The 26,466-nt window shown below is 42.0% G+C and overlaps 1 pseudogene across 1 annotated transcript in view; it reads right to left on the reverse strand.

The window, feature by feature from the left end:
- Nucleotides 1-26,466, reverse strand: part of LOC311149891 (centrosomal protein of 104 kDa-like) — an 87,747-nt pseudogene that overhangs the window by 48,497 nt on the left and 12,784 nt on the right. The window contains exons 6-11 of the transcript in view: nucleotides 23,355-23,510; nucleotides 22,881-23,113; nucleotides 19,480-19,681; nucleotides 19,155-19,290; nucleotides 6,734-6,906; nucleotides 989-1,166 (exon numbers count right to left, since the gene is read on the reverse strand). The product of the transcript in view is annotated as a centrosomal protein of 104 kDa-like (transcript). The remainder of the gene's footprint in view (nucleotides 1-988; nucleotides 1,167-6,733; nucleotides 6,907-19,154; nucleotides 19,291-19,479; nucleotides 19,682-22,880; nucleotides 23,114-23,354; nucleotides 23,511-26,466) is intronic.

The following is a 26,466-nucleotide window of genomic DNA, read 5'->3' on the forward strand; positions in this document are numbered from 1 at the left end:
AAGAATGGTGCCAACACATCCTCCGAGAGCAACTTCTCCCAACCATCCAAGAACAGTTTGGTGACTAACAATGCCTTTTCCAGCATGATGGAGCACCTTGCCATAAGGCAAAAGTGATAACTAAGTGGCTCTGGGAACAAAACATCGAAATGTTGGGTCCATGGCCAGGAAACTCCCCAGACCTTAATCCCAGAACTTGTGGTCAATCCTCAAGAGGCGGGTGGACAAACAAAAACCCACAAATTCTGACAAACTCCAAGCATTGATTATGCAAGAATGGGCTGCCATCAGTCAGGATGTGGCCCAGAAGTTAATTGACAGCATGCCAGGGCGGATTGCAGAGGTCTTGAAAAAGAAGGGTCAACACTGCAAATATTGACTCCTTGCATAAACTTAATGTAATTGTCAATAAAAGCCTTTGACGCTTATGGAATGCTTGTAATTATACTTCAGTATACTATAGTAACATCTGACAAAAATATCTAAAAACACTGAAGCAGCAAACTTTGTGAAGAGCAATACTTGTGTCATTCTCAAAACCCTGAGCCCAGAAATGTGGAACAGCAAGTGGCACTACAGATGTAGAATCTTCATTTGAGCCAGTTTGCTACAGCAGGAATAATAATCCTGCAGCAACAGGAAATGTGAATTATTATGAGGATTATAATTAAATTGACATTTTTGTAGGGGTTGATACATTTTTCATAAGGGAAAATCTAGTGGAAAATACAAACTTCAGAAGCCTTTTTAAACATCAAATACACTACACATTTTATATTTGGAAAGTTCAAATTAAGATCCTTCATCTGTAGGGTGACGACAATGCTCAAAACCTGCATACACCGGAGTCTGGTCCAGTGGTAGTGCTGCTGACTCCAGACCACACACGGGTTTGAAACCCACCCTGCAAATTTCAGCCTGCACAGTGCACACACTGCAACACTCCAAGAGTGGGAGTAAAAAAAAGCATGGCTCCTTAGGTGTTTACCTTCATGATGTTGTCCAGAGTGAAGCCTGAGTTGTCCGTGCCCAGTTCTCCCAGCAGCTTCTCCAGTAGCTCAGCCCTGCTCAGGACCTGCTGTGGTGGGGATGTTGGACTTCATGGGCTTCACCAGCTCCCCAGGGACCAACTGCAGGGCCTGTACCGCTTTGAACCGAGCCATGTCCTTTATTAGAGGGAGAGAGCAAAAAATGAGGACGTATGAGGGAGAGACACACGAGGTATCCATCTTGAAACCAAGAGGTAGCAGTGGAGAAGCAGTAGTGCTGGAGCAGGAGCTAATACCAGGAATTTGAAGATTTAATAAACCCCAAAATGGGTACGCAGTCCCTGGACACGACAAAAGTGAATATGAAAAAGGTTCAGGGTGCCAAATTACTTTTCATGCTGATGCATTTTCGGACCAGAACATGTTTTTAACCTTTATTTAATAAAGTACTGTCACGATCGTCAGGAATAGATGAGGACCAAGGCGCAGCGTTGCAGGCAAACATACTCTTTATTTAGCGACACGATCAAAAAAACAACAAAACGATATCGTGACAGTTCACGGTCTAACACAAACCGACTGGAAACAAAATCCCACAAACACGAATGAAAAACAGACTGTATAAATATGGCTCCCAATCAGAGACAGCCAGCAACACCTGACACTCGTTGCCTCTGATTGGGAGCCACTCTGGCCAACATAGAAATAGCACCCATAGAAACAAAAACACATTGATCTACACACCCTGGCTCAACATAACAGTGTCCCCAGAGCCAGGGCGTGACAAGTACAGTACTTTTCTATGGAGCAATTGTTGTGCCTTAGGTCCGCATTCTAGGAAAACTTAAATGTATCAATATCATGTTTGTATAATCCCCTACTAAGCAAGCATACTAAAAGGAGTTTACTAACTAAAACATAAAAAGTACATTCCTACTCAGCTTGTGGGCCATTTCCAGCTAGAATATGAACCAGTCATTGATTTATCAAGTCATTGATTTATTGGTGACAGACGGTTTGCATGCGTAATACATTAAGTGTGGGGAATCACTCGTACAAACAAAGAACCATTCATGTCTTGGGTTGGAGTTCAATTGAGTTCTTAACGGTTCCACAGGGCATGAGCAGTGATCTAAGAGGGCTGAGTCATCAGAAAGTAAAAAACATGACCACAGCTGAGATGGTGATGGTAGCCAAATACAGGCACACTCTCTCTGAAGAGTTTTCCCTCACTTATTCACGCGCACATGCACCACACACACACACACACACACACACACACACACACACACACACACACACACACACACACACACACACACACACACACACACACACACAGAGTCTAGAAGCTACACTACCATAACAATGTGACACCTCAAATGTTGGCAAAGCCTACTTTTGCTAATTTTTTGTTGTCCGAGTGAGGGACATGCTGTAAATCAAGAGGGCTCAATGTGTTCTGAAAGATTAGACGCTGAGGATTATAATAAATAGCTCTTTGATGTCATACAAGAACACCACAAACCAAATGCACTTCACATTTCCATATGATAAAACTCATGTCATTTACAGTTTTGTCAATTATGATCGCTATGTTTGATGTAAAGTTACAAGGATGACATGGCATCATACCCTGGGTTGTCCTGAACATAATGATCCTATTTGTCATATTGTGAAGGAAATTAGCCACGGAACACGCACTTGAATGCAGTCATGACTCCATCCAAAGATTTGGCATGGGTCCTTAGATCGTCAAAAAGTTCTACAGCTGCACCGTCGAGAGCATCCTGACTGGTTGCATCACCGCCTGGTATGGCAACTGCTCGGCCTCCGACCGCAAGGTGCTCCAGAGGGTAGTGCGTACGGCCCAGTACATCACTGGAGCCAAGCTTCCTGACATCCAGGACCTCTATACCAGGCGGTGTCAGAGGAAGGCCCTAAAAATTGCAAAAGATTCCAGCCACCCTAGTCATAGACTGTTCTCTCTGCTACCGCATGGCAAGCGGTACCGGAGCGCCAAGTCTAGGTCCAAAAGGCTTCTGAACAGCTTCTACCCCCAAGCCATAAGACTGCTGAACAGCTAATCAAATGGCTATCCGGACTATATGCATTGACCCCCCCCTTTTCTTTACACTGCTACTCGCTGTTTGTTATCTATTATCTATCCATAGTCACTTTACCCCTACCTACATGTACATACTACCTCAATTACCTCGACTAACCTGTACCCCTGCACATTGACTCAGTACCGGTACACTGAACAAAACTATAAACGCTACATGTAAAGTGTTGGTCCCTTCCATGTTTCATAAGATTAAATAAAAGATCCCAGAAATGTTCTATACGCACAAAAAGCTTATTTCTCTCCAATTTTGTACACACATTTGTTTACATCCCTGCTAGTGAGCATTTCTCCTTTGCTAAAATAATCCAACCAGCTGACAGATGTGGCATATCAAGAAGCTGATTAATCAGGATGATCATTACACAGGTGCACCTTGTGCTGGGAACAATAAAAGGCCACTCTAAAATTTGCAGTTTTGTCACACAACACAATGCTACAGATTGCAATTGGCATGCTGACTGCAGGAATGTCCACCACAGCTGTTGCCAGAGCATTGAATGTTGATCTCTACCATAAGCCAATGTCGTTTTAGAGAATTTGGCAGTACGTCCAAACATCCTCACAATCGCAGACCACGACCTCCACATCAGGCTTCTTCACCTGCAGGATCATCTGAGACCAGCCACCCGGACAGCTGATGAAACTGAGGAGTATTTCTGTATGTAATAAAGCCCTTCTGTGGGGAAAAACTCATTCTGATTGGCTGGGCCTGGCTCCTCAGTGGGTGGGTCTGGCTCCCAAGTGGGTGGGCCTATGCCCTCCCAGGCCCACCCATGGCTGCACCCCTGCCCAGTCATGTGAAATCCATAAGCCCACTGATTTCCTTATATGAACTGTAACTCAGTAAAATCGTTGAAATTGTTGCATGTTGCGTTTATATTTTTGTTCAGTATAATTTGGACGATGAGGTTTCTGCATTATGATGCATTTACATGGCACTACATTCCATGGCAGCAATGTTAGCTCCCCATGGCAATATTGACCAATAGCAGTTCACTGAATTTTCTGAATTTTCAACAATGCTATATACAAGATTCCAAATTCTTGTCATGAATGGATAAATGGAATGCTCAAAGGCGCTAAAATGGGGTGTGTTCATAAATTCCCTCTGGAATGCCAGAGTACGCTCAGAGTGCGCTCTGGGCGTTCGTAAACTCAGAGTGTTGTCAGATTGTCCATTTGTAAATTCAGAGCGCACACTGGACGCTCCGGCCGAGGAGTAGGGTTGATCAGAGCGTTCTGACCTCACAACAGCAGTCAAGCACCTGAGCTAACTGGCTAAAGTTGGCTAGCTTGCTAGCTACTTCCAGACACAAAGAAGAGAACACCTCACTCTGACTATTTTACTCGCCCTAGCAGAGCTGGTTAGACTGTTTTCATGTTATCTAGAGTGTTGGTGACTGTAACTGTGCTGCTGGCAACAATTGTATAACTTTTTTTGCAGACGTTTACTGACATTGGTCATATTCAACGGGTGTTGCGCGTTTGTAAATTCAGCAGTTATTCTACGCTTTGGCACACTCAGACGAGAGTGCTCTGAAATCTGAGTAGATAGCCTGAGTGAATTTACGAAAAGGACCCATGGGGTCCATTCCAGGGGCATAGCCAGAAATGTGTTGGTGGGTGCAGAAATTTGGATGGGCCAAGGAGTATTTCTGTAATAATAATAATAATAATAATTTTGTTTTTTGTTTTTGCTCAATCTGATTGGGTGGGCCTGGCAGGGCCTGGCTCCCCGGTGGGTGGGCCTGTGTCCACCCATGCCTACGCCCCTGGTCCATTCTAAAAATTGGTCCAACTCTAAATATATGGCTCTGATTGCACCTACCCCAGATTTTCCATTCATATTCTTATGTTACTGAATGTATCCAGAGTATTTTCAGATTTCTTATCAACAAATGCTGAGAAAAGTACAGTAAATGTAAAATGCACATAAAATCAACAGAGTCTTGTGTCAGGTGGACTGTTGTGTACTCACCCTTGGTCTGATAATTTCCGCATAATCTCCAAACTGTTCCCTTTCAATTGCTACCATGGTAATGCATATGCATTTCATATTTATTTTGTAAAAAACATTTAAATGTAGCCCTATCCATGTAGGCCAATTCCCACGAGTAAAGGGTTAAGGAAACAGGGTCTTTAAAGGTCATTGCCTGCTAACGTACAGTACCATACCAACGTTTTGGTCACAAGGATGTTCTAGGATGTATTATTGTTCCTAGATGGACCAGAATACCCTTTCATGCTATTTTTATTATGATGATGATGCTGCTACTACTACTACTCCTCATGACAAAAAATAATTGATTCAACTTATATAGCGCTTTTCATAGACTCTCAAAGCATTAAAAAAATATATAAAATACAACATCACAACATAACATCATGAGATGATAGAAAGTTAATGGCTTGAGTGATCATCTGAGGGAGGTGGTAAAGCGGGCAGAGAAAGTCTGGAAGCAGAAAGCACGGTCTCATCAAGGTGTGTCGCTGTCTCTGGCTTTTCAGTCTTCGTAGAACTCAGTCAGATGAAGTTTGAGCTAAGCCACTGCAGTACATGGACTCCGTAGTAGGTAGCTAGCTAACTACTCCTTCACTACTGCCAAAATGAAGTACCCACTTGGATGATGCTACGGCAGTTACGTGGCACCAGCAAGCACACCACCACATTTAAATAGTAATTCAAGAGCAACCTTGTAACTTTGTCCTCCCTACGATCCTCTTCACTGCACACCTCTGCCGTCTTGCATTTGGCTTCTCTCCATCCTCAACCTTCTTTGGACTCTAGCTGGCATTCGAATAAAAACAGCTCGCCAGCTAACGTTAGCTAGCTAACCAAAGAAACAAATGACTTGCCAGCTTCAGTCTTAATGCTGTGGTGGATTCTGATTATATTAATTAGCTATATTAATTGTTCATTCTTAAAACAAAAAGATTGTAGGTAAAAAATGCCATAAAAATGAATGACAAGTACAATGTACAGAAGCGCTCTGCTTATGCTGCTGCTAGGGCGCCATGGCAACTGTACAACAAACCAAGGCCAATGCTGTTTGCAAACACACACACTCACTCTCTAACCAACATACAGTCCCTCTGTTTCCCTGTAGGGCCCCACTATTACTAGTACAACATGGGGCTTGTTGAGAGTTCGGGTAAAGCATGAAAACAGACGCAACACCTACAGCTCTTCATCCAAACGGAGCTACATGTTGGCTAAATGTCAAAACATTCTAGAAGGGGCGCAGGCGGCATGTAGTCAATGAGCCGTTTGTAATGGAATCGTGATGGACTGCATAGCAATATTCACTAACTAATCTCCTCCACAACTACCAACATGTAGTTCTCACCTGGGTGATCTGCAGCAGCCATTTTGTGACCAAACGCCCGCCACACACTGGCTTGCTATCACAGTGTAGAGGTGAGGAGCAAACTACCATAGCAATAAATAGGCCTAGCCAGAAATAAGGTGTGCAGGTTGTGAATTTGGCCAGGACACTATAAGTGCTTCCATAGAGCATCAAACCCACCTGGAAGAAGCCCTCAATGACGCTATCCATGCTAAAATAGGCTTTATGGCAAGTGTGCCCTCTATTTAACTCTATGAGAGTCAACCCACCTGGATGAAAGCTGTGGCCGTGGTCCGTAGTCTGGTGGCCGAGTCCGCGGTCCTGGAGAGTAGGTTTGCCAGGTCTGCTCCACGCAGTGGGCCACCTCGGCTCAGCCCAGGGCCTGGCCGGGGCTCAGCTGGTTCAGCAGCAGCCGCAGCAGCTTCAGAGATGCCTGGAACACCTACAGGATAGGACAGGACCATCAACAACACACACATACAGTGCCTTCAGAAAGAATTCAGACCCCTTTACCTGTGCTTAGCTCTATTCCTTTTTTTTTTATCTTAAAAATACTCCCTAGTCCTTGCCGATGACAAGCATACCCATAACATGATGCAGCCACCACCATGCTTGAAAATATGAAAAGTGGTACTCAGTAATGTGTTGTGTTTGCCCCAACCATAATGCTTTGTATTCAGGACATAAAGTTAATTTATTTGCCACATTTTCACTCTGTCATTTAGGTTAGTATTGTGGAGTAACTACAATGTAATTGATCCATCCTCAGTTTTCTATCACAGCTATTTAACTTTGTTACTGGTTTAAAAATCACCATTGGCCTCATGGTGAAATTCCTAAGCAGTTTTCTTTCCTCACCGTCAACGGCGTTAGGAAGGACGCCTGTATCTTTGTATTGACTGGGTGTATTGATACACCATCCAAAGTGTAATGAATAACTTCACCATGCTCAAAGGGATATTCAATGTCTGCTTTTTTTTATTCATCTACCAATAGGTGCCCTTCTTGGCAAGGCATTGTAAAACCTCCCTGCCTGGTCTTTGTTGTGGAATCTGTGCTGGAAATTCACTGCTCGACTGAGGGACCTTACAGATAATTGTATGTGTGGGGTAAAAAGATGGGGTAGTCATTAAAAAATCATGTTAAACACCATTATTGTACACAGAGTTAGTCCATGCAACTTATTATCTGACTTGTTAAGCACATTTTTACTCCTAAACTTATTTAGGCATGCCATAACAAAGGGGTTGAATACTTATTGACTTAAGACATTTCAGCCTTTCATTTTTAATTAATTTGTAAACATTTCTAAAAACATAATTCCACTTTGACATTATGGGGTATTGTGTGTAGACCAGTGACACAAAATCTAAATGTAATCAATTTTAAATTCAGGCTGTAACGCAACAAAATGTGGAAAAAGTCAAGGGGTGTAAAGACCTTCTGAAGGCAACCAAACAACAGTAATTGCATTACACCATTTTGTATGGTCCTATTTACATTTTTGTCATTTAGCAGACTCTCTTAGGGAGGGAACATTACTTACAGTAAGGGTTAGATGGAGAAAATCTGACCTCTCAAAAATGAAAATGGATGGCCCTCCCTTCAGCAAAATACAGTGTATTTTACCTAAACCTTCCCTGAACGCTTGAAAAAAAAAAACTCCCCTATACCCAAAATAATAATAAAAACAAAGTGGATAGCAGAGAACATGTCTACCGTTTACCCTCACTTCTTGGACAGACCAGAGCCTTAGATATGCAGTTTTACAAACTGTTCTTTGTCCTGTAAGCGTTACATGACAACGCAGGAATTTGATAGCACACAGGGCTGTGGTCCAGAAGGTTGTTGGTTCACAGACCACCGTGGACAAGAGTAGGGGTGGAAAGAACTCCATTCTGGGTAAAAGCATTCAATTAATCTATCATCGTATTTGCAATGCGGAATCTTTTTTAAAAATACACTACAGAAATTACAGGCTAAGAATGGACAGAGATAGGACTGTGTTCATCTGATCATATTTCTTCAATGCCAAATCAGTGTGTCTTGTTTGCAACAAAACGGTCCCTGTTTGCAAATAATTTAATCTGAGATGTCATTAGGAATCTGAGAATGGTACTTTCAAAAGTTAGGCCTACCTTTCCACCCCAGACAGAGTAGGCTTACTGATGGTGAAAAATGTAAGCTTTCACTGCTGGCTACTCTTCTTCCGTGGCTTAACCCAATGAGAGAAGGTCACAAGTGTATCTCTAAAAGCTGTCTGGGTTTAAACATATTTTATTGTGCAGAAAGTGAATAGCTTAATCAATTAATAGTGGCATAATTGGATTACTTCCCAAGCAAAGTCAGCCTCTGAATGTCAAAGAAACGAAACAATGATATCCCCATATGCATCATTTACATTACATTTAACAGACGCTCTTATCCAGAGAGACTAACAGTTAGTGCATACATTTATTCATTTTTTGTTCATACTGGTCCCCCGTGGGAATCGAACCCACAACCCTGGCGTTGCTTGCGCCATGCTCTACCAACTGAGCTTCACGGGAGTATCGGAGTCACGTCTTTCCCGGGTACATATCTTGCACTACTCATCTCATATGTACAGTGGGGAGAACAAGTATTTGATACACTGCCGATTTTGCAGGTTTTCCTACTTACAAAGCATGTAGAGGTCTGTAATTTTTATCATAGGTACACTTCAACTGTGAGAGACGGAATCTAAAACAAAAATCCAGAAAATCACATTGTATGATTTTTAAATAATTAATTTGCATTTTATTGCATGACATAAGTATTTGATCACCTACCAACCAGTAAGAATTTCGGCTCTCACAGACCTGTTAGTTTTTCTTTAAGAAGCCCTCCTGTTCTCCACTCATTACCTGTATTAACTGCACCTGTTTGAACTCGTTACCTGTATAAAAGACACCTGTCCACACACTCAATCAAACAGACTCCAACCTCTCCACAATGGCCAAGACCAGAGAGCTGTGTAAGGACATCAGGGATAAAATTGTAGACCTGCACAAGGCTGGGATGGACTACATGACAATAGGCAAGCAGCTTGGTGAGAAGGCAACAACTGTTGGCGCAATTATTAGAAAATGGAAGAAGTTCAAGATGACGGTCAATCACCCTCGGTCTGGGGCTCCATGCAAGATCTCACCTCGTGTGTCATCAATGATCATGAGGAAGGTGAGGGATCAGCCCAGAACTACACGGCAGGACCTGGTCAATGACCTGAAGAGAGCTGGGACCACAGTCTCAAAGAAAACCATTAGTAACACACTACGCCGTCATGGATAAAAATCCTGCAGCGCACGCAAGGTCCCCCTGCTCAAGCCAGCACATGTCCAGGCCCGTCTAAAGTTTGCCAATGACCATCTGGATGATCCAGAGGAGGAATGGGAGAAGGTCATGTGGTCTGATGAGACAAAAATAGAGCTTTTTGGTCTAAACTCCATTCGCCGTGTTTGGAGGAAGAAGAAGGATGATTACAACCCCAAGAACACCATCCCAACCGTGAAGCATGGAGGTGGAAACATCATTCTTTGGGGATGCTTTTCTGCAAAGGGGACAGGACGACTGCACCGTATTGAGGGGAGGATGGATGGGGCCATGTATCGCGAGATCTTGGCCAACAACCTCCTTCCCTCAGTAAGAGCATTGAAGATGGGTCGTGGCTGGGTCTTCCAGCATGACAACGACCCAAAACACACAGCCAGGGCAACTAAGGAGTGGCTCCGTAAGAAGCATCTCAAGGTCCTGGAGTGGCCTAGCCAGTCTCCAGACCTGAACCCAATAGAAAATCTTTGGAGGGAGCTGAAAGTCCGTATTGCCCAGCGACAGCCCCGAAACCTGAAGGATCTGGAGAAGGTCTGTATGGAGGAGTGGGCCAAAATCCCTGCTGCAGTGTGTGCAAACCTGGTCAAGACCTACAGGAAACGTATGATCTCTGTAATTGCAAACAAAGGTTTCTGTACCAAATATTATGTTCTGCTTTTCTGATGTATCAAATACTTATGTCATGCAATAAAATGTTAATTAATTACTTTAAAATCATACAATGTGATTTTCTGGATTTTTGTTTTAGATTCCGTCTCTCACAGTTGAAGTGTACTTATGATAAAAATTACAGACCTCTACATGCTTTGTAAGTAGGAAAACCTGCAAAATCGGCAGTGTATCAAATACTTGTTCTCCCCACTGTATATACTGTATTCTATAATATTCTACTGTATCTTAGTCCATCCCACTCTGTCATTTATTATTATTATTATTATTATTATTGCTTGTCCATATATGTATATATTCTTAAATTCCATTCCTTACTATATTTGTGTGTATTGGGTATTTGTTGTGAAATTGTTAGATATTACTGCACTGTCGGAGCTAGAAGCACAAGCATTTCGCTACACCCGCAATAACATCTGCTAAACAAGTGTATGTGACCAATAAAATTTGATTTGATTTGACAGCTTGTTTCTAGCATAAAGCATCGTGGACCAAAGTGCTGTTATAGATCACATTATATAATCGGATCCGTTTGATTTTCTTCAAAATCTTAAGCTAACAAGGGGTAGGTCTGTGCTTTTTGCCATTTTCTTTAATAAAAAAGGTAGGCCTATGGCATACCCTCTCATACCCCCTCAATTTCGAGTCTTGGTTTTAACTTAACAGCCCTTCACTGACACGGAGGTATGCTATTTAAAAGAGTGCATGATGGGTGGAGGAATTGACCGACAAATCTATGGATATAGCAGCCTATAGTCTAATTTTGTCTGTCAAACAGGTAGGCCTAACTCTTTATTTCTTAAATAGGAAGAAATAGAAGAAATAGGCCCTCGTTGTTAGTAAAGTCTAATTAAAATGAAGACGGTTGAAATGAATTATGCCTACTCCAATTTGTCTACTTTCAGCACCATGAGCTGTCCATTTCCGATTAATTGTGCCACGGCTGCTGCTTCAAGTTTTAGCACCACAATGTAAATTACTCTAATCTAGATTGTGAGGTCAATAACTCTGATAAATACATCATGGGCTAGAAACATTGTTTTTAATCAATTCAATTATAGTAGTAGCAAGCTATCAATGTTGACCTCCAGTCCTTCTTCTCATCTTCACGTCCTACTTCTCAAACTGAACAGAACATAGGCTAGTCCACGCACAAGATAGTGCATTTTTGGGACTACGCCGAATCAAAAATGATTTTTGGAAGAAACATTTGACTCTCCTGAACAGCCACCGTAGCCCTACACAGCACAGTCATTGGTTAGGCAGCATCCCAGCAGCAATCTTAGAAATATAACTTTGCTCTGTGCTTCTCCGAGCATGCACTTCGTAGCCCATAGGCTATGGATCATTTGATTGAGACCACCCAAAACTGCCCATAAGGGCAGTTGATATTGTGCGCCCAGCGGAGAATCAGAGTTAAGGGAAGGCATCGGGCACACATCGATATATAGCCTAATAAGCAACTAATTCTAAAACGCTAAGAAATATTGAAATTTCATAAATTACATTTACCTCCCCTGGACTAGATTTACAATTTAAATTGAAAAAGCATGACCTTCCCCCATTTTCCTCTAGGTAACCATTCTGTACATTTCGATCCATCCCTTATCCAGAGTGACTTACAGTAGTGAGTGCCTACATTTTCGTACTGATCCCACGTGAGAATCGAACCCACAACCCTGGCTTTGCAAGCACCATGTTCTACCAACTGAGCCATACTCTAGTTTTTATTTTTGTTTGTAAAACATTAGTCAACTCAGTGGCAGAGTTTCCTTCCTGAGATTTGAAGGTTGGGGGTTCGAAACCCGGTGGAGTCATACCAAAGACTTGGGACTTAATGCCTCTCTGCTTGGCACTCAGCATACAGAGACTAGCGTCCTGTCCAGGGGGTATACATCAAGATGCCTCACACAACAGAAACAGGAAATAGGTTCCTGCCCTATGAGCTACTCTGGCTCAGACAAGGCTACTTACTTACTGTAACTTCAGTGGTTTCCTCCCTCCTTTCTGTTTTATTCTCGTTTTTATTGTTTGTGTTTTTTTGTGTGTTATATGTCTGTCCATAGGTTTCTTATTGCAAATCAATAAACAATTGTTCACAAAACAAAGTAACCAGCATGGCAACTATTGAGTCAGCTTGGTCATTGTTAGTGATTACGGCCTGGTAATCTGGAAGCCAGAGGTCATACAATACAACTCAGACTGTGATGTTCCTATAGCCTACTATCAGCCAGCATTGAGCAATCAATTGATAAAGCAATCACATAGAATAAATATACAGTGCTGCTTGAAAGTATGTGAACCCCTTGTGCAAATACAGATTTTTTCAGTATTTACCATGAAATCTTCATTTAAATCAGAATCAGTCTTTTTGATCTGTCATAACAGATTTATATTTACCAATGCCATATGTTGGTGTAGAGGAAATCATGCGGGTAGTAGAAAAACACAATTAAAAAAGGAATTAGTGCAGGTGCAAAAATAAGTGAACCCCAAGTTGCATTGGTTAAATCAAGTAGGTAAGTAGAATCAGGTAGTTAAATAATCAGCTACCAAATGAACCAATCAAAGGAGAGATCGTTAGGAAAGAGTTTGGGCGGGACTCTGATAAATAGAGACCTAGTCAGTTTGGTGTTACCCATCCAGGTGAATGCAAAGCACACCATACAGAGGAAAGGAGATCTGAGGACATCAGGACGAGGGAAGGCTATAAAATCATCTAAAGAAGACTTGAGCTCCATCAGTCCACTGTGAGGCAAATAATTTACAAATGGAGAACATTTAACATGACAGCAACTCAGCCTAGAAGTGGACGCCCTTCCAAAATATCCAAGAGCCACAAGAACAATAATAAATCAGGTAAAAGCCAACCCAAACATAACATCTAGAGATTTGCAGACCTCCCTTGCTGCATCTCAGGTAACTGTGCATGCTTCAACAATAAGAACCAAACTGTCAAAAAAGAACCAAACTGTCCGTCTTAACTTTGCCAGAGACCACCTGGACAAACCTGAAGGTTTCTGGAAGTCCATTCTCTGGACCGATGAGTCCAAAATTGACCTTTTTGGTCACAATCAACACCGCTATGTTTGGCGAAAACCCAACACTGCCTACCACCAAAATAACCTTATCCCAACAGTCAAGCATGGTGATGAAAATGTCAAGATCTGGGGCTGCTTTTCCTCCTCTGGACCTGGACGACTCCACATCATTAAGGGAACCATGAATTCTGAGGTATACCAGGAGATTCTTGAACAGAACGTCAGGCCATCAGTCAAGGAGCTAAAGCTGGGCCGAAAATGGGTCTTCCAACAAGACAACGACCCAAAGCATTCAAGCAAATCTACCAAAGAATGGCTCAGAAGAAAGAAGAAAGTCAAAGTCCTGACCTAAATCCAATCTAGATGCTGTGGCAGGACCTGAAGTGGGCAGTTCATGCCAGACACCCCTCAAACCTCACTCAATTGGCTGAGTTCTGTAAGGAGGTGTGTGCAAAAATCCATCTTAAACAGATGTCAGAGACTGATTACTGGCTATAGGAGACATTTAGTCCAAGTTATCGCTGCTAATGGAGGTGCCACAAGCTATTGACTGAAGGGGTTCACATATTTTTGCACACATCAAATCTGAGTTTCTGTTAAACCACTTTTGTTAAATAAACAATGAAAATATATTTTTTTGTTTTTGTTTCTGTCATTTACTTGGAATGTCTATTACGAATTGGGGTTTAGATAAGGATTTTATGTTTATTTTAATATTTTATAGCAAAAATCATGACCAGCCCCGTAGGGTTCACATACTTTCAAGCAGCACTGTACATTTTATTCCCCCCAAAATATCACTGTGTAGATTAGAGGCCTACTTTCTCATTGCAGGACAAGTCAGGGAAAGTGGTTGTAACTTACAAGGCCAGCGTTGTCACCAATCCTCTCTAATATTTGTTTAAGGAAAGACCTCTAGCAGCGAGTAGTGGGAATGTGAGTGGGATAGGGGCAGCATTGTTAGGGGGGTGGCTAGAGTGTGTGTGCACGGTAAACGGTTGGTAGGCAGCTCTAAGTGACTAGCTGCAGTGTAAAGCACTCAGAGAGCATGGTCAATCAAAGCCTGTGACAGCAGTAGAATGTCCAATGTAAACATATCTGGCCAATAAACTATCCCTTTTCAATTCACACCAAAACCTTACACCTTTCCTCACCAGTTCTAAAATAGTGCTTCATGAGTGAACAATTTTTGTGGAAATTTTGGCACCATGTACAGTGGGGAAAAAAAGTATTTAGTCAGCCACCAATTGTGCAAGTTCTCCCACTTAAAAAGATGAGAGAGGCCTGTAATTTTCATCATAGGTACACGTCAACTATGACAGACAAAATGAGGAAAAAAAATCCAGAAAATCACATTGTAGGATTTTTTATGAATTTATTTGCAAATTATGGTGGAAAATAAGTATTTGGTCAATAACAAAAGTTTCTCAATACTTTGTTATATACCCTTTGTTGGCAATGACACAGGTCAAACGTTTTCTGTAAGTCTTCACAAGGTTTTCACACACTGTTGCTGGTATTTTGGCCCATTCCTCCATGCAGATCTCCTCTAGAGCAGTGATGTTTTGGGGCTGTCGCTGGGCAACACGGACTTTCAACTCCCTCCAAAGATTTTCTATGGGGTTGAGATCTGGAGACTGGCTAGGCCACTCCAGGACCTTGAAATGCTTCTTACGAAGCCACTCCTTCGTTGCCCGGGCGGTGTGTTTGGGATCATTGTCATGCTGAAAGACCCAGCCACGTTTCATCTTCAATGCCCTTGCTGATGGAAGGAGGTTTTCACTCAAAATCTCACGATACATGGCCCCATTCATTCTTTCCTTTACACGGATCAGTCGTCCTGGTCCCTTTGCAGAAAAACAGCCCCAAAGCATGATGTTTCCACCCCCATGCTTCACAGTAGGTATGGTGTTCTTTGGATGCAACTCAGCATTCTTTGTCCTCCAAACACAACGAGTTGAGTTTTTACCAAAAAGTTATATTTTGGTTTCATCTGACCATATGACATTCTCCCAATCCTCTTCTGGATCATCCAAATGCACTCTAGCAAACTTCAGACGGGCCTGGACATGTACTGGCTTAAGCAGGGGGACACGTCTGGCACTGCAGGATTTGAGTCCCTGGTGGCGTAGTGTGTTACTGATGGTAGGCTTTGTTACTTTGGTCCCAGCTCTCTGCAGTTCATTCACTAGGTCCCCCCGTGTGGTTCTGGGATTTTTTTTCTTGTGATCATTTTGACCCCACGGGGTGAGATCTTGCGTGGAGCCCCAGATCGAGGGAGATTATCAGTGGTCTTGTATGTCTTCCATTTCCTAATAATTGCTCCCACAGTTGATTTCTTCAAACCAAGCTGCTTACCTATTGCAGATTCAGTCTTCCCAGCCTGGTGCAGGTCTACAGTTTTGTTTCTGGTGTCCTTTGACAGCTCTTTGGTCTTGGCCATAGTGGAGTTTGGAGTGTGACTGTTTGAGGTTGTGGACAGGTGTCTTTTATACTGATAACAAGTTCAAACAGGTGCCATTAATACAGGTAACGAGTGGAGGACAGAGGAGCCTCTTAAAGAAGAAGTTACAGGTCTGTGAGAGCCAGAAATCTTGCTTGTTTGTAGGTGACCAAATACTTATTTTCCACCATAATTTGCAAATAAATTCATTAAAAATCCTACAATGTGATTTTCTGGAGAAAAAAAATCTCAATTTGTCTGTCATAGTTGACGTGTACCTATGATGAAAATTACAGGCCTCTCTCATCTTTTTAAGTGGGAGAACCTACACAATTGGTGGCTGACTAAATACTTTTTTCCCCCACTGTATCTTTCTGGAAATTAACACAATGTACAGTCTCATGGAACTGTAATATTTATATATTTGTGAGAATTAATGTTAATTCACGTTACATATTGACTTCAGTTTTGACTTTTGGAACATGGGAAATCCGACATTGTTAAACATTTACCATTCACTATACTGTTCTAGACATTATCTAGGCCTGAAACCAACATCAGCCTCTGGTTCTCACCCTGACCCACTGTCTTTCGGCTTATCCTCCAGCCACTTTCAGCTGACAGCAACAACAGCTAGATAACGTGATTGGTTGCCTGCCTTCAAAACAAGGACAAGGCCTTTCCTTCACTTAATCATTCTATATTGCTCTGGTCATATAAACTTTCAAGGGAAAAACCCTGGGAACTTGCAGGGCGAGGGGGGACTAGCTATCACATTAGTTCAGCAAACACAAGGAGAAAAGTGCCACAAATATCATACAATGCTAAATAATGCCATCCATTTCGTGAAGAAAGCAGGTACCATCACGCTCAACTTTAGGAAACGTAAATAGGCCTAGTCTTTGTTAGGTGCATAAAACCAACACCCTAAACAAGGAAGTCCACAAATAAGAGCATGATTTGCATACCAAAACAGACAAAAGTTAAATGTTCCCTCTGTCTGCTGTGTAGGTTAAGCAAGAACAAATACATTCAAAATATTTCTGAAGTTTGTGCAGTTGCAAACTTTGGTAACAGAATTACGGTCAAATGTCCCTCGGTTTTTATGACATGGCAGCTTGAGTTAGAAAAAATATATTTTGGTTATTGAACTACAGTAAGTGAAGTGGATTTACACCCGGTAACGGAATTATGGTAACGGAATTACATCATAGGACCCTTATCTGTACTACAAAGAAATGCATAATTATGGATATGAATGTCATTCAGCTCATGTTTCACAAGTTTGGACATCACAGCCCAGCACAGCAAAGCACAGTAGTGTACAGTGCAGTACAATACAGAACAGCACTGCACAGCAATGCAGAGTAGAGTAGGGTAAAGTAGAGTTCAGTACAGTACAGTACAGTAGAGTTCAGTACAGTAAAGTAGAGTGTAGTTCAGTACAGTCGAGTACAGTACAATATACTGTACTCTATTCTACTCTACAATACTTTTCTTTACTGTACTGGACTGTACTATACTCACTATACTGTACTGTGCTCTACTCACTGTACAGTACTGTGCTGTACTGTACTCAGTACTGTACTGTGCTCTACTCACTGTACAGTACTGTGCTGTACTGTACTCAGTACTGTACTGTGCTCTACTCACTGTACAGTACTGTGCTGTACTGTACTCAGTACTGTACTGTGCTCTACTCACTGTATAATACTGTGCTGTCCAAACTTGTGAAACATACGTCTATGATAGGTTCAGATTTGGTCTAGTCCGGTCCGTCTGTGGACATTAACATAAAGTCCAGGATGGACAAACCAAATGTTAACTACTTTTCAACATCCATGGACGTCCGATGTCGGTCGGTGCTCAGTGGGTGAGGATGCTGGTTAAAGTCAATGGAAAGAGAAGGGGCTCATGGGTAGGTGTCAATAAGAGCTGGGAGAGGTGACATTAACTGGAGAGTGAGCGATAGAGGCAGAGAGAGAGGGCAAGAGAGAGGGAGTTGTCCAGACTCAGACTGCTTTAACACTCTTCGTTTGAAACACAAAGAAAACAGTTATGAGCTGAAAATAACAGTATGCCAGTGGAAGGGAGGACAGCAGCATGTTACCCAACTGTTTTTTTGTGACTATAATGATTTCCCATTGTAGCCAATTCAGTTGCAGTAATTCCGTTACCAATTTGGTAACGGAATTACGAGTTTGAATCGATTAATAATTCATAAACAAAATTGATATCAGTAAAATCACTAAGGGTTTTATACTATTACTTGTTACTTCTGTGAACTTTCATTATCCTCTCTCCACATGCGGGAGAGAATTAGAAGATACAGAATGTGGGTTTTTGGTAATGGAATTACAAGGCAATATTTATTTAACTTACAGAGGTAAATCATTTCTCAAAAACTAAATATAAGTGTTAATATTAGTTGGCAGGGGTCTTTACGTCAACATTATTGTATTTTTATGCATTTCTGATACCTTTTAAGAGTTTTTCTGGCAGATGTTTTCTAAGACCCTTTTTCCATCTGTTAATCCAGAAATCAAAGCCTTTACTTATGCCTAATTTTTAAGATGGAAATGGTTTATGTCATATGAATGCCTTGATTTCCCCCAAATATAGATGCTTAGCTTTCATTTGACACCTAATTTGATATGCTCCTATGAATTTGACGTTGGGTCCTTTTCAATGGAAATGCCCTGTGCAAACCACCCTCTCAAACGGCATGAGCAATATTTAGTCTTTGTTCACAAACTACTCAGTGCACACACTTATTCTCTGTTCATAAAAACACGTTACTGTGAAACGGTAACCATAATCACCTCCCCCAGTGCAGGTTTCCCACAGCGTGGGTTTGATTGAATGTTGGCCTCCATAAATCAGCCCCAGGCAACAAGAGAGCTGTTAGTCACTGTGACATAGGGCAGCTAGCTAGCCCTTATTTCATGTTCTAAATGTTGTATGTAACTTCAATCTGGGCCAAGTGTGGTTAAAGACACTAAAAAGGTGAACATGTAAACCTACTGTTCTGAGTGATAAAGAACATGACCCCACAGGCATCATAACTGCCAGTAAATTATCACACCTAGGCTAAATAGGGAGAGTGTATGTGTCCCAAATGGCACCCTATTCATACGATGCCATCTAGGATACACCCAAATACCGAACACGGTGCCTTTTGAAACTCACAGATGATACTTTATCCTGGAGGGCCTTCTTGACCTCAGTTCCTCCTTGGGTGTCCCGGCCGATCCGTCAGCTTCTTGTAGACAGCCAGCAGGGCATCTTCCCGGTAGGACCAGGTTTTTGAATAGGCTCCAGCCACCTGGGGCAGATGTGCAGAGGGAGGATTGGAGAGTAAGTCAGTCAGTCACTCTCTGGGCAGGTTATGAGACACACATCATGCAAGGTCTGGGTTTTTCAGTCTGGGCTTTTCAGCCTGTATTCGTGTGTGCGTGCGTGATTGTGTGGGTTTGTGTGTGCATGCGTACGTACTTGCATGTATTTATCTCACCGGTCCGTCTCCATACACCTCAATTGGGAAGCTGGCATCTCTCTGGGCCCTCTCTGTGAGGGGCTCAGGCTCTCCGGTCAACCTAGGGCTACGGAAGGTGGTGGCCAGGGGAGAGAGGGGACTCCTCAGGCTGGCTCTGGGGCGTCTCCCCCTTCCTCTGCAGGGCAGGTAGGGATCTCTCGTCATAAGGCAGGGCGGTGACCTGTGCATACAGTCATTCAATGGGACACCAATGTCAAATGTATAACTTTTGTTTAATTCATGTTGTTGTGGAAAATTAGATCCAAAGATTAAGGCAGAGAGATTAGTTTAGATCACGTTTCTATATAGATCTAGATAGAATATTTAAGCATGTTTACATTTATTACACAAAGATATCTCAAGTGTTGAGAAATGTTCAGTGTTCAAGAGAAACAGATCATGTAACAGACCAAGCAGATGGAGCTGGAAAGACTGGTGAAAGAAAGGCCTCTTGAAAAGATTGATTGATTAGATGATCTACTAAAACAAATGTGGCTTTCATTAACTATAATGTCATTGAATATATCATGATTTATAGTGCTCCCTCTATGAAGAGCCAAGGTATAATATCTATTGCAAGTACAACTCTGCCAGCCAACTGGCACAATACTCCTGTTCTGTAAAAGGCTAAAAGTCAAGCCTTCCAGCCAGGTTGGCACGCACTAAAGTGACCCAACTATTTCACACTTTTAATTAAATTGTGAAACTCAACCTGTCTGTGGTCACACTGGTGAGTAAACCATATAAAAGCTTGGTCATAATCCCACGTTTGATCGTTCCAAACACCACTGCAGCTTATAAGGATGGGCATAAGTAATCAAGTAATCGAGTACTCGAACGGATGTCAAAACTCAATCTTTAACCAGGGATCACATTTTTTTTCACATACTGTAAAACTATTTGGTGGAATGTGCTTTGTGGTTGCACAAATGGGCAAGTGAAATGTTGGCCCGAAAATGTTTTTAATGTCGTCTTGAAGACAACGTTAATTTGCTTTGACTCTAGTGTTCCAAGCCAAGCATCACACAGTTCTTCTAGCTACATTTCCTTTCAAGTGGAATTGTTAATCCATTTGGAAAATTACAAAGAGCAGGCAGAATAAACTACACTGAACAAAAATATAAACACAACATGCAAAGTGTTGCTCCCATGTTTCATGAGCTGAAATAACAGATCCCAGAAATGTTCCATAAGCACAAAAAGCTTATTTCTCTAAAATGATGTGCACAAATTTGTTTACATCCCTATTAGTAACCATTTCTCCTTTGTCAAGATAATCCCTCCACCTGACAGGTGTGGTTTATCAAGAAGTTGATTAAACAGCATGATCATTGCACAGGTGCACCTTGTGCTGGGGTCAATAAACGGCCACTCTAAAATGTGCAGTTTTGTCACACAACACAATGCCACAGATGTCTGAAGTTTTGAGGGAGTGTGCAATTGGCATGCTGACTGCAGGAATGTCCAACATAGCTGTTGCCATGCCAGTAAATGTAATGTTGATCATTGCTAGACAACCATTTCCAGGTCTTGCCATAGATATTCAAGTAGATTTAAGTCAAACTGTAACTCGGCCACTCAGCAACATTCACCATCTTCTTGGTAAGCAACTCCAGTGTAGAGTTGGCCTTGTGTTTTAGGTTATTGTCCTGCTAAAAGGTGAATTCATATCCCAGTGTCTGGTGGAAAGCAGACTGAACCAGTTTTTCCTCTAGGATTTTGCCTGTGCTTAGCTCCATTCTGTTTCTCTTTATCCTGAAAAACTCCCCAGTCCTTAACGGTTACAAGCATACCCATAACATGATGCAGACGCCACTATGTTTGAAAATATGGAGAGTGGTACTCAGTAATGTGTTGTATTTGATTTGCCCCAAACATAACACTTTGTATTCAGGTCAAAAAGTTAATTACTTTGCCACATTTTTTGCAGTATTACTTTAATGCCTTGTTGCAGACAGGATGCAAGTTTTGGAATATTTTTATTCTGTACAAGCTTCCTTTTTTTCACTCTGTCAACTTGGTTAGTATTGTGGTGTAACTACAATGTTGTTGATCCATCCTCAGTTTTCTCCTATCACAGCCAATAAGCTCTGTAACTGTTTTAAAGTCACCATTGGCCTCATGAGCAGTTTCCTTCCTCTCCGGCAACTGAGTTAGGAAGGACGCCTGTATCTTTGTAGTGACTGGGTGTATTGATACACCATCCAAAGTGTAATTAATAACTTCACCATGACGAAAGGGATGCTGCTTTTTATTTTATTTTTACCCATCTACCAATAGGTGCCCTTCTTTGCGAGGCATTGGAAAACCTCCCTGGTCTTTGTTGTTGAATCGATGTTTGAAATTCACTGCTCGACTGAGGGACCTTACAGATAATTGTATGTGTGGGGTACAGAGATGTGGTAGTCATTCAAAAATCATGTTAAACACTATTATTGCATACAGAGTGAGTCCACGCAACTTATTATGAGACTTGTTAAGCAAATTTGTACTCCTGAACTTATTTTGGCTTGCCATAACAAAGGGGTTGAATACTTATTGACTCAAGACATTTCAGCTTTTAATTTGTTATTAATTTGTAAAAAAGATCGAGGGGTTTGAATACTTTCTGAAGGTACTGTACTGTAGGTGTGTCTTGACTGTGATAAGGGCTCAGGAAATAAGAGCGTCTTGTCTGCTAAATGAACAAAACAAGGCTATGTCATTGCACAGCCATAGGCTTCTACAAGCAAGCACCACTGCTGAGGTTACTGCTTTTTTGAAGATTGTGTTCCACGATATAATATAACCAGTTGATATTACGGTTTCAATAAATTGATCTTAAATGGCACTTGTTTTTTTATTGACTGAATATATAAAATGGCATATAGCAATTAGAATTTGTTATCTGTAATGGTTACAATAAATGAGGCATTGTTGGCATATAGATCAATGAGCACATATTCTTGGCCCAATTTTTTTTAACTAAAATTGATTGTGTTCCACGATATAAGATTACCAGTTGATACAGTGCGCAACAATGCCTAATTTATCATAACCATTACAGATACTTGAGTACTCTAAAAACAATTATGTGAGTATTCGAACAGTCAAAACATTTCAAATGCCCATCCTTACTCAGTGTGGTTCTTGTATAACTGGCTATAACTGTTCTTCAGAGGGAAAAGTTGTGACTGAAAAGACCATAAGAAAACTTAAACTAAAACTATAACTGGGCATCACTCACTTTGACTGGAATATCAGCGCTTTTTAACTTGGCAGGTTAGTCTTTGCTAGCCTGGAAATCCAAACTGAATCAAGCTTCATTTCACAAGTGAAACAATAGTGATACGTAGCGTGATTGTGTGGATTTCCAGGCTAAGGCTCTTATTGGGACTCACGTCTATCCTGGGCACTGCTGGGTGGGCGCAGGGCGTTGGGGGGAGGGACGTCGGCAGGGGACTGACAGGTTTGGGGGGCAGTCCACAGTCTCAGTGGTCGCGGGTTCCTGTTTTCTCCCCCTCCTCGTTTCCGTAATGACCCTTGTCTTGTGTCCTGCTTGGTGATGGCGTGGGGAAGGCACATCGGGAGAGTCCTCAGATGGTGACAGTGACGACTCCATTATCCTTGTAATCTAAAGTCAATATAAAAATGGAAGAGGGAGGGGATTTCCTCAAACTGCTTGGCCTTGCCATGTTGGTGGGTGTCAGGATTTAAAGATGACCAAAAGGTGTCTAATGAAAAATGATGGGAGATGGGATATGTGTAGAATAAAAGACCAACAAACCCAATTAATATTGTTCAACGAGGGCATTAACTTAAGTTCCCAGTCACAACTATTGAAATGACCCAAGAAGCCACATAGAGCCACTGACCGTGCCCATATCCAGTAGGTTGTGGACCTCCACCTGATGGTACACTGTCATCTTGTACTCCTCCGTCTGCTCCTTCTTCTTCTTGGCCGTGTCGTAGTCCTCCTTCTCTATGGCACAGCACTTCCCCACGTCGTATCGGCCCAGGCGTTCTCCTACCTAGCTCAGTCACACATGGGGACAGATGGAGAAGGAAAGAGAAGCGAGAATGGATAAAGAGAAAGAGAGTGGTTTTGAAAGGGTATTTTTGTTTAACTATTTATGTCCATGAATGGACGACAAAAGGGCTAGATGTTGGAAGAAAGTAGCGACCATCAGTAGAAGACACCGTTTGGTCAAACTAAATCTTATATATTGTTCAACAGGACCGCATATGAAATAAAAAATGGAGAGCAAGTCCTCCTTAAATTGTGGTTACTATGCAACAGGTCATTGCCATGCCCACAGAGCATCACGATATCACATGGACGGAATCGTTAATATTTACGAGCTGGATATTTGACCATTTGTATCCCAAATGGCACCCTATTTACTTTATTGTGCACTACTTCTGACCAGGGCCCATGGTGTTCTGGTCAGAAGTAGTGCACTACATAGGGAATAGTGTACCATTTTGGACAGACGCCATAGGTTCCAGTAAGTCCAATGCGTCATTTTACTGGGAAATTCCATAGAACTGAGCGAGCTTGCTAATCGGTGCCAGGTAACACAGATATTTTTATAAGTCTATGGGTAACACTGCATTAGCTACTAATGTGACAGACAATTAGTAGTAGACATATGTCAAGTATGTGACAATATGAAGTAATGTCCTTTTCTATCAATCCTGCATTGGTGTGAGTTATGCCATCAAGGGGCTATGGAGGGAGACTTTCGTCTGGATCACCTTGGCAACAGCAGTGTATGCAATGCTAAGAGGCCTGGTAACAAGGGGGTTGGAGTTTGGGTTGGGAAGAAACCGTTCTTTGGTTACAGGGTGGCGTCTGGTTTGATGCAACAAAGAGAAAACACTCACTGGCCTTCACCACAGCTGTTGTGCTTATTAAGTATTCATGGTTGGTATGACGACCGTGTACACATACACTACCAGTCAAAAGTTTGGACACACCTACTCATTCAAGAGTTTGTCTTTATTTTTACATTGTAGAATAATAGTGAAGACATCAAAACTATGAAATAACACATATGGAATCATATGGAAAAGGTGTTAAACAAATCAAAATATATTTACTTCAAATAGCCACCCTTTGCCTTGATGACAGCTTTGCACACTCTTGGCATTCTCTCAACCAGCTTCATGAGGTAGTCTCCTGAGTGGCGCAGTGGTCTAAGACACTGCATCGCAGTGCTAACTGTGCCACTAGAGATCCTGGTTCGAATCCAGGCTCTGTCGCAGCAGGCCGCGACCGGGAGACTCATGGGCGGCGCACAATTGGCCCAGGGTAGGAGAGGGAATGGCCGGCAGGGATGTAGCTCAGTTGATAGAGCATGGCGTTTGCAACGCCAGGGTTGTGGGTTTGATTCCCACGGGGGGCCAGTATAAAAAAAAAAAAAAATATGTATTCACTAACTGTAAGTTGCTCTGGATAAGAGCGTCTGCTAAATGACTAAAATGTAAATGTAGTCATCTGGAATGCATTTCAATTAACAGGTGTGCCTTCTTAATGCGTTTGAGCCAATCAGTTGTGTTGTGACAAAGTAGGGGGGTATACAGAAGATAGCCCTATTTGGTAAAAGACCAAGTCCATATTATGGCAAGAACAGCTCAAATTAGCAGAGAGAAACGACAGACCTACATTACTTTAAGACATGAAGGTCAGTCAATATGGAACATTTCAAGAACTTTGAAAGTTTCTTCTAGTGCAGTCTCAAAAACCATCAAGTGCTATGATGAAACTGGCTCTCATGAAGACCGCCACAGGAATGGAAGACCCAGAGTTACCTCTGCTCTAGAGGATAAGTTCATTAGAGTTACCAGCCTCAGAAATTGCAGTGCAAATAAATGCTTCACAGAGTTCAAGTTACAGACATCTCAACATCAACTGTTCAGAGGGGACTGTGTGAATCAGGCCTTCATGGTCGAACTGCTGCAAAGAAACCACTACTAAAGGACACCAATAAGAAGAATAATAATAATAATATGCCATTTAGCAGACGCTTTTATCCAAAGCGACTTACAGTCATGCGTGCATACATTTTTTGTGTATGGGTGGTCCCGGGGATCGAACCCACTACCTTGGCGTTACAAGCGCCGTGCTCTACCAGCTGAGCTACAGAGGACCACGAGACCTGCTTGGGCCAAGAAACACGAGCAATGGACATTAGACCGGTGGAAATGTGTCATTTGGTCTGGTCTCACAAGGACACAAACCGTTGTGTCCTTGTGAGACGCGGTGTGGGTGAACGGATGATCTCTGCACGTGTAGTTCCCACCGTAAAGCATGAATGAGGTGGTGTTATGGTGTGGGGGTGCTTTGCTGGTGACACTGTGTGATTTATTTAGAATTCAAGGCACACTTAACCAGCATGGCTACCACAGCATTCTGCAGCGACACGCCATCCCATCTGGTTGGGGCTTAGTGGGACTATCATTTGTTTTTCAACAGGACAATGACCCAACACCCCTCCAGGCTGTGTAAGAGCTATTTTACCAAGAAGGAGAGTGATGGAGTGCTGCATCAGATGACCTGGCCTCCACAATCCCCTGACCTCAACCCAATTGAGATGGTTTGGGATGAGTTGGACGGCAGAGTGAAGGAAAAGCATATATGCGAACTCCTTCAAGACTGTTGGAAAAGCATTCCAGCTGAAGCTGGTTGAGAGAATGCCAAGAGTATGTTAAGCTATCATAAAGGCAAAGGGTGGCTATTTGAAGAACCTCAAATATAAAATATATTTGGATTTGTTTAACACCTTTTTGGTTACTACATGATTCCATATGTGTTATTTAATAGTTTTGATGTCTTCACTATTATTCTACAATGTAGAAAATAGTAAAAATAAAAAACCCTTGAATGAGTAGGTGTGTCCAAACTTTACTGTTTGGACACACCTAGGTGGTTGGTGACAGGAATCTGAACAATGTTTAATGACTACGTTTCAGACACCAACAAAA

This window comes from Coregonus lavaretus (assembly GCF_964263955.1).
Source record: "Coregonus lavaretus genome assembly, chromosome: 22".
Taxonomy (NCBI): domain Eukaryota; kingdom Metazoa; phylum Chordata; class Actinopteri; order Salmoniformes; family Salmonidae; genus Coregonus; species Coregonus lavaretus.